The following is a 9212-nucleotide window of genomic DNA, read 5'->3' as shown; positions in this document are numbered from 1 at the left end:
GGAACATGAGTAGGAGGGTGTTTAAAGTGCCGATGACATAGATGACAAATATAATGCTTTCCTTAACACATTTCTCATGCTCCTTGAGAGTTGCTTTCCATTAGAACGTTCTAAACAGAGTACTAGTAGTAAAATGCAGCCTGGGTGGTTGACTAGTGGCATAAGGATATCAAGTAGAGCAAAGTGGGAATTGTGTCCAAGTGTTAGAAGTCACAACCAAGCTACACTAACCCGTAACAGATAGTATTGTAAGGAGCTTAAACAAGTCATTAGGAAGGCAAAAACAGAATAGCTAATTCACAGGATAAAATTAAAACCATATGGTCAATCGCGGAAGAAGTGTCTGGTCAGCAACACAAGGTCGACGATATAAATTCCGTTCGTAGTAAAAATACTTCTGTTACTGTTAAGTTTTTATACGTACAGTAGTTAACAATCATTTTCTGAGCATTGGTGGTGAGTTACATAAAAACTTAGTTTCTACAGGAGATCATATAACTCTCTTGGAAAATGCCTTTCCGAGACTGATGTCTGAAATGCTCCTCTGTGATACTGACAAGTCAGTAATTAAATCACTGTAGACTAAGAACTCTCATGGATATGATGGAGTGCCTAGTAGAAAATTCAAGTACTGTGATGAACATATTATCCCTGTACTTAACCGAATTTGTAATTTTTCCTTTAGGAATGGCCAGTTTCCTAAACGATTAAAGTACTCAGTAGTAAAGCCGCTTTATTAAAAGGGAGAAAGGGGTAATGTAGACAATTTTAGGCCTATTTCTATGGTATTACTCTTTGATACAGTTATGGAATAGGCTGTGTATGCAAGGATAATTGATAATTTTATATCACATAATTTGCTATCAAATATACAGTTCGGGTTTAGAAATGGCTTAACAAATGAAAATGCTATATTCTCTTTTCTCTGTGAGATACTGGATGGATTAAACAAAAGGTTTCGAACGCTAGGCATATTTCTTTTATTTAACTAATGCAGTTGATTGTGCTGATCACAAAATATTGCTCCAGAAGATGGACTGTTATGGAACACGGGAAGTATCTCGCAGTTTGTTCAGCTCTTACTTTAACAACAGACAGCAAAAGGTCATTATTCACAGTGTTGAGAATGGATGTGACGTGGGGTCTGAGTGGGGCATGGTTAGATGCAGGGTGTCCCAGGGATCAGTGTTGGGGTCACTCCTATTTATTATTTACATAAATGATATGCGATCTAATATTACAGGTTATTCTAAAATATTTTTGATTCCTGATGAGACTTGCTTGGTAGTAAAGGATGTTGTCTGCAAAATTGGCTCTGTTTCAAATAGTGCAGTTTATGACATAAGTTCATGGCTTGTAGAGAATGAACTGACGCTGAATCACAGTAAGACTCGGTTTTTACAGTTTCTAACGCTATTCAACAAAACCTGACGTCTTAATTTCACAGAATGGGCTTCTGATTATTGAAACTGAACTGAGCAAATTTCTTGGTGTTAAGATAGACAGTAAGATGACGTGGGAAGCCCACGTTCAGAATCTTGTTCAGAAAATTTATGCTGCCATTTTTCAAATAGTGCATTTTATGACATAAGTTCATGGCTTGTAGAGAATGAACTGACGCTGAATCACAGTAAGACTCGGTTTTTACAGTTTCTAACGCTATGCAACAAAACCTGACGTCTTAATTTCACAGAATGGGCTTCTGATTATTCAAACTGAACAGAGCAAATTTCTTGGTGTTCAGATAGACAGTAAGATGTCGTGGGAAGCCAACGTTCAGAATCTTGTTCAGAAAATTTATGCTGTTATTTTTACTATTCGAACGGAATCTGAAGTAAGTGACCGTTCGACACAAAAATTAGTCTACTTTACTTATTTTCATTCGCTTATGTCGTATGGTATTATATTTTGAGTAACTCTTCCCACTCTCAAAGGATATTTTATTGTAAGTTCGCGAACCTCTTGCCGACCGTTGCCCGCTAGTCAGGGTATTCTGACATTAGCCTCTCAATACATATATATTCTTTACTGTCGTTTCTTGTTAGCAGTATGAGCTTATTCCCAAGAATTAACAGCTTTCACTCAGTTAATACTTGGCAGAAATCCCACCTGCTTTTGGATCGCACTTCCTTGACTCTTGTGCAAAAAGACATGCAGTATGCTGCTGCATCCATTTTCCGTAAGCTACCATGAGAATTCAAAAATCTTAGCAGTAATACACGCGCTTTCAAATCGAAACTGAAGAATTTCATCATGGACGCTCCTTCTATTCTGTCGAGGAGTTCCTTGAAAAATTAAGATGATTCCTGTGTTATATTGTTCATTGCGTTTATTTAAACTTATGGCATGTCTTTTTTGGGCTCATAAACATTTTATTTAATGTGTTATTAGTTTCATGTTGTAATTTCATGAACTTACACGTTCCATGACATTGGAGATTTGCTTCTCAATTTGGTCCTACGGAACTATACGTGCAAAATAAAAATAAATAATATCGGCAATCATTCAGTGTTACATAGGCGCACACCCGTGTTGGGCCTCTTCTTATAGCTAGCCACAGTGCCTACAAGTCGTTGACAGTGTAGCAGATCTTTAGCATAAGCTGAGTAAATTATATTTATTTAAAGTGCATTTAGTTATTCTATGGCTTGGCCGCCCAGATTCCTACCGCGATACGTTCATTTGGCCACCTTCCACCCATTTATCTTCAGCGACGAGGATACAACATTTGACTCCCTGGGACATAAGGCTACCTACTTGCGTCATAACATCTACTAAGAACATAAACATGTAACACACAAGCTTGAAGACAATATTTATGGACACTGAAGTAATTTATATTTTTATACATATTTCATTACTTTCAATAGATTTTTATCAATATCTCGCTGTACTGAATAAATGTCCGACATCACAAATATTTGCTTGAAACTTCCTGCCATATCAAAATGATCACTGAGACACGAACTGGGGTCTTCGCCTTTCGCGTGCAAGTGCTCTACCAACTCACCCACTCAAACACAACAGTCGACACGTCCTCATAGCTATACTTTCACGTCTACCTCGTCTCCTACCTTTCTAACATCACAATTCCCCTGAAAAATATGAGGGGCTAACACTCTAGAAAGGCTATTGCGATGGCAAGTCTTAGCCACAGCAGGAGGTACGTTTCCAGAAGTTATTCTTCGCTCTGCACCGGAGTTTGTTCTGGTATGAAACTTCCTGGCAAATTAAAATTGTGTGTTTTCCAGACTGGAACTCAAAGCATGACCTTTGAATTTATGGCCAAGCAGAAGAAGGAAAACTTATCTTTTAAAAAAAAAACGTTCAAATGAGTGTGAAATCCCATGGGACTCAACTGCTAAGGTCATCAGTCCCTAAGCTCACACACCTCTTAACCTACACTCCTGGAAATTGAAATAAGAACACCGTGAATTCATTGTCCCAGGAAGGGGAAACTTTATTGACACATTCCTGGGGTCAGATACATCACATGATCACACTGACAGAACCACAGGCACATAGACACAGGCAACAGAGCATGCACAATGTCGGCACTAGTACAGTGTATATCCACCTTTCGCAGCAATGCAGGCTGCTATTCTCCCATGGAGACGATCGTAGAGATGCTGGATGTAATTCTGAGGAACGGCTTGCCATGCCATTTCCACCTGGCGCCTCAGTTGGACCAGCGTTCGTGCTGGACGTGCAGACCACGTGAGACGACGCTTCATCCAGTCCCAAACATGCTCAAGGGAGGACAGATCCGGAGATCTTGCTGGCCAGGGTAGTTGACTTACACCTTCTAGAGCACGTTGGGTGGCACGGGGTACATGCGGACGTGCATTGTCCTGTTGGAACAGCAAGTTCCCTTGCCGGTCTAGGAATGGTAGAACGATGGGTTCGATGACGATTTGGATGTACCGTGCACTATTCAGTGTCCCCTCGACGATCACCAGAGGTGTACGGCCAGTGTAGGAGATCGCTCCCCACACCATGATGCCGGGTGTTGGCCCTGTGTGCCTCGGTCGTATGCAGTCCTGATTGTGGCGCTCACCTGCACGGCGCCAAACACCAGACTGGACCCCGGATTCCCCATTGCCGTAAGCGTTTGCCTAAACCACTTCAGTCATCCTAGCACGAATTACAGCCGATCCCAAATTTCCATATGTCCGTCCATGTGTCACAGCCTGCACTCCTACGTTACGTACATTCCTGTCCAGGAAAGACAGCTTTGTTGAGAGTTGAGGGCCTGGGCCTGGTATTCGTGAATAAACACGTAACAGCAGTACGTGTCTTATTAAGAAGTACGATGCAATAAAGGAACATTGCATCGTGCTTCTTAATGGCACAGACATTGCTATTTCGTACGCTGCTCCTCAGGCTCAATTCTTGCTGCGATTGTAACGCAGCGGGTTACGCCCTAACCCGCAGTGCGCTGACTGATGCCTCATTGACCCCGGTTTCAGCCATGACACTGTACTCTCTGTCGTCTCGGGGACGTCAGCTTTCAAGTGAGTACGTACTCCACGACACGATAAACAGTTTGAACCCAGAATTTTGCTTTTAAACTTCGTCATGGAGGCAAGAAATTAGAAAAATCGCTACACCAAAATGACGTAAGTGAACCTTACAATGCCTACTGCGATGACAGATGTATTAGCATCTTCGCAAAATCGGAAAGACTGGACGTGACGCACAAAAAGAAATGTAACTTAGGATATCAGCAAAAACTAGTGGATATAAGGCAGTGAAAAACCAATAAAGACCATCTCATTAAAATCATTTATAATACCAATAAGCAGCTAATGACAACTCTTTAGCATTAACATAGGGGAAACAAGAAGTAATACAGATGTGAAGCGGGAACAGATGATAAGGTTAAGGATTGAATAAGTCGCATGCCTGATTGATTGTCAGTAAGAAAAACTTAGAATTGCAGAATGGAATGAAAAGTCCCCCTTGCCCGTAACATTCTAGTTGAACGCAATAACAACAACAACAAAAGCTATATGACAGAGGGCTACAATGATGTACATGGGTTCGTTATTGCCCAAGACAAAATAAGAGATTCCTTCTAGGAAACAAAATAATAGAATTATTATCAATGCGACCGTAAAAACTGTTTTGAAGAAAATTAATCGGACTTTTATGAGGGCAAAAATTCTGTCCAATTGTTTGGTTGAATCGACGTAATACAATGGTAAAATAAGACACACCATTCTAGTGAAAAGACGTTAAATGTAAAGGAGGCGGAAGAAGATTTGCACGTGTAGCGTAACGCATGATGTTCAAACTTCATAGACAGGTAGATAAGCCAGATCAACATCGATATTCCGTATCGGAGCAGTGACTGTCGGTTTGCTACATTAGCCAGCCAGTGTGTGGTTTCAGGCGGCCCCTGTGCTCATGTAGGAAAATCCTGAACTGATTATCAATCCCACGTAAAACGTGTCGAGCACTATTACTTAAAACACACCTCCTTTGTCAAATACTGTTAATATGTTCCAAGAACTAACCCATGTTGCAGAACCATAAGGCCTAATAACAAATGTGTTTTCGTGGGTAGGGAAAGTAGCGAACCATGCTTCGCTGGAGCCGTTTCGAAGGCGTCAGATGAAGCTAAAGGCTTCCTCATCGCAAAGCGATGATCGAAGCGTTGTCCACGGTATAGGAAATAGCCTACGGTCAATGTTTGCGAGAACTATATCAAAGAACCTTGAACGAGGGTCTATATAGATCTCGATACGAACTTACACACGAGATATTATCAAGAACAAAGTTAATTACTACACTGTGACTATCGCTTCACAAGACCATAGTGATCATAATAATCGTTACCTACACGTGGCAAAGAAAAGAGCGTCAAATAGGTAATCTGATGAAATAAGGGGACAACGGGATTTTGTGGCGACTGGAAGGGCATCCAGCCACACTCTAGCACCATCGTTGCCAAATCCAAACATCAACATCTTAGTCACTAAAAGATTCGGGATAAATACCAGCCAAGTTAGCGACACCAGTCTGGGAGGACACAGTTTACATCTACATCATACTCCGCAAGCCACATAATGGTGTATGGCGGAGGGTACTTTTATACCACTAACTGAGCGCTTCAATTCTGTTCCACTCGCGAATAGCGCGTGGGAAGAACGATTGTCAGTAATCGTCTGTATTGGCTCTAGTTCATCGAACTTCCTCCTCATTGTTATTACGCGAGACGTATGTGGGGAGAAGTAATATGGTGTCCGATACTTCCTGGAAAGTAAATCTCTGCGTGATGCACAACGCCTCTCTTGTAACGTCTGCCAATGGAGGCGGTTGACGTCTCTTTAACGCTATCGCACCGGCTACACGATCCTGTGATGAAACGCAGCACTTTTCATTGGATCTTCACTATATCTTACATCACTCCTACCTGGTAGGGATCCCAGATATATGAACAATACTCAAGAATCGGTCGAACAAGCGCCTTATAAGCCACATCCTTCGTGGATGAGTTACCTTTCCTTAAGATGAATCTGAGTCGAGCATCTGCAGAAACAAGCATAATGACGTCGTTTTCAAACTTTACCAAGATAGGTGGTGCCAAAGACCTTCCTCTCAGTGGTTGTGCCCCTTTATTACAGGCAAGTGTTCACAGCGTGCAAGCTACATTTTGGCTCCCAATAAAAGTCAAATCGTCGTGCATCATGCCAATTCAAGAAGCAAGATCATTGAACAATAAAGCGTTATGTCAGCGGTTACGCCTTTCCGCGTACAAAGTGCAGCTGGTCCCAGCACAGCAGCCGCTGCGGCATGCATTCCTGTGTTCCATGCTGGCCTCCACAAAGCTGACAAAGACAATATGAAAAATGCCTGTTTTCGGATGAAGATACGTACCACATTTCTGAATGTGTAAGTCAGTATTAGGATTTAGGAATCAGAAAACCCATACAGTACACTTGAACACAACTATGATAGAAGTCTGGTGTAGCCTAAAGCACTATAGGCCCGTTTTCCTGCGCTGAGAAAGCAATAATAGGACTCGTTTACGTGAACATGCCCGAACAGTTCCTGCCACCACAGTTCGAAGAGCTGCAGCCGTCCATCATAGTCCCCATGTTGGAGTTTCATCGTGCAGAATGATTCATTTCCTGAGAGGCGAATGTGTCTTGATGGTTCCAGCGCGCGGTCCCTGAGCTTTCCGAAGACACGCTATAGACTTCTTTTCTTGGGATCGAATGTACACAACACAATGAAGCAGTCAGAACTGTTGATGCTGCAGTACTGACCAGCACATTGGCAGTACTCGAATATCGCCGAGCGTGATTAGACGAGCGGTCTTAGGCGCTGCAGTCATGGCCTGTGCGGCTGGTCCCGGCGGAGGTTCGAGTTCTCCCTCAGGCATGGATGTGTGTGTTTGTCCTTAGGATAATTTAGGTTAAGTAGTGTGTAAGCTTAGGGACTGATGACCTTAGCAGTTAAGTCCCATAAGATTTCATACACATTGGAACATATTTTTTGAACTCGAATATCACCTTGATGATCGGCGAGCGGCGAGTGGGGCCCACATTGAAATCTGGCGATACAGAAGAAACAGTTTAAGAGGTGCTTAGTTTTACAACACACCCCGATGTCCCATCTCTATAAGTTTCTAAATTATTATTATTTTTTAAATGATAGCGGGTCTTTACGGATAAGCTCATGAATTTCCACACACAAAGACTAGTAAACGTGACTAGTATTTTAGTGGTTAGGTGTACGTAACAAAATTCTAAAATAATAATCGCAGCACCATAAAACGAAATGAAATAACTGACCAAGTACCATTGATCAGAGCTCATAAATTAGAAAAATCGAATTAACTGGAAGCGCATTCACATACAAAACTTCATAGCCATTGGGCACGGGAAAAGTACAGCAACTATCCGCTTTTTGTTTCTTTATATGTATCACAACCCGTTTCGGGTTGTGATGTATACAGTCTCGTATCGTCAGTGTGAGTATTTCTATTGCATTCTGAATGATACAGCTGTCTGTCATTCATCTTTCAGTTGCGTCCTATTTCAGTTTTACGCACTTAAACACACACACACTAGTGTACAACTGCCGAATACTATTCGGTATGTCGCCGGCGTTTAGGCACTGAGACAAAATAAGACTCGGTCAAAATGTATCTGGGCTCTGTAACTTTGTGAAAGTTGAACGCCTTTCGTTTGAAATCGCTGCTGACAGGTTAGTGGAAGGGTAGAGGGCCAAGAGCTGGGAGTGGAATCTCTCAGAGAAAAACAACTATTTTGAGGTGACGGCTGCACAGAACCCGTAGTGTCTACACAATATTATTAGCGCGTGGCTTCAATCATAAGTACTAGTCACGTACTCCAGCAGCACCAAAATAATTTTACCAAGCGCAATACACGGTCACACTAAACTGGCTGTAGAGGATTGGCACAATATTTGGAACATTGTTATAAAGCATGCAAACAGATGAAGTAAAGTCAATAAAAGTAATGTGACAAAACAGACAACAAGAAGCATTCATAAGTCTGAATAAGAAAATTTTTGAATCTGTAAAAGTAGTAACAATACAGCTGTCTGTCATTCATCTTTCAGTTGCTTCCTGTTTCAGTATTACGCACTTCAGCACACATACTGGTGTACAACTGCTGTGTCGCCGGCGTTTAGGCACTGAGAGAAAATAAGATTCGGTCAAAATGTATCTGGGCGCTGCAACTTTATGAAAGTCGAACTCCCTTCAACTACCTTCAACCTTGTAAAACACTTTCTTAAATCCAGTAACAACAAATAATGTCAGAATCCAAGATACAATGTATTATAAACATATAATCATCGAATCAGTGGTAATTTAACACATATAACCTTTTTTTCGTTATTCTGGCAGGGAAGCTACAGGAATGATAACACCTGCAAAGGTAAACAGTCTTGTAATAACAGGGACAGAGCTAAAGATGCTTAAATGTGTGACAACAGTTAGCTGAGGTCCACAAATTCAGTTGTAAAAAGAATGTTCCTCACCAGCTTAACTCTTCTTTGGTGTTCCACTCGCTGTGTGGTGAACGAAGGTGCCATCAGCGTGCGACGAAGCCGAGCCCTCAGACACCATCTCCTCAGTTAGTGTCCCAGGTTCGTCTCCTTCAACGGTGCCTCAAACTGACAGAAGAGAAACAAAATGTCAGTCTTCGCCTCCAAACACAAGGCAAACAAGTTAC

The sequence above is a fragment of the Schistocerca gregaria genome, chromosome 2, assembly GCF_023897955.1.
Source record: "Schistocerca gregaria isolate iqSchGreg1 chromosome 2, iqSchGreg1.2, whole genome shotgun sequence".
Taxonomy (NCBI): Eukaryota; Metazoa; Arthropoda; class Insecta; order Orthoptera; family Acrididae; genus Schistocerca; species Schistocerca gregaria.
This window is presented reverse-complemented; position numbering follows the sequence as displayed.